Source organism: Penaeus monodon, chromosome 29 (assembly GCF_015228065.2).
Source record: "Penaeus monodon isolate SGIC_2016 chromosome 29, NSTDA_Pmon_1, whole genome shotgun sequence".
Taxonomy (NCBI): Eukaryota; Metazoa; Arthropoda; class Malacostraca; order Decapoda; family Penaeidae; genus Penaeus; species Penaeus monodon.
Genome location: NC_051414.1, coordinates 8981133 through 8981621, shown reverse-complemented (window position 1 = coordinate 8981621; position 489 = coordinate 8981133).

Genomic DNA, 489 nt, shown 5'->3' with positions numbered 1-489 from the left:
CCGTTTCAGGCATGACGCCGCTGAATATATTATGCAAATGAGGGCTTTTCACATTTCAAACGAAACAAAAGTGTGTCGCTGTATTAAGAAGAAGAAAAAAAAACTATTTAACATCGGATCCTAAAAGTTCTTATCAAAGAAGCGGAATTAACTCTATTTATAGTATATGTCGTTTTATCTTTATTTTTTCTTCTGTTACTTTTTGTCATTCGTTTGTTATTATTTTTCTTTGTGAAATAATATAAAATATGAAATAATATAAAATATGAAATAACATAAGATATGAAATAATATAAAATATGAAATAATATAAAATATAAAATATAAAATAAAAAGTATAAAAAATATAAAAATATAACAAATATAACAAATATTAAAAATATAAGAAATATTAAATGTATATAAAGAGATATCCTTTATACTGTGAATAAATAGTTTAAAATTTTTTGAAAGTAATTATCGAGTGAATTAAAATTCTCGAGGAAAACT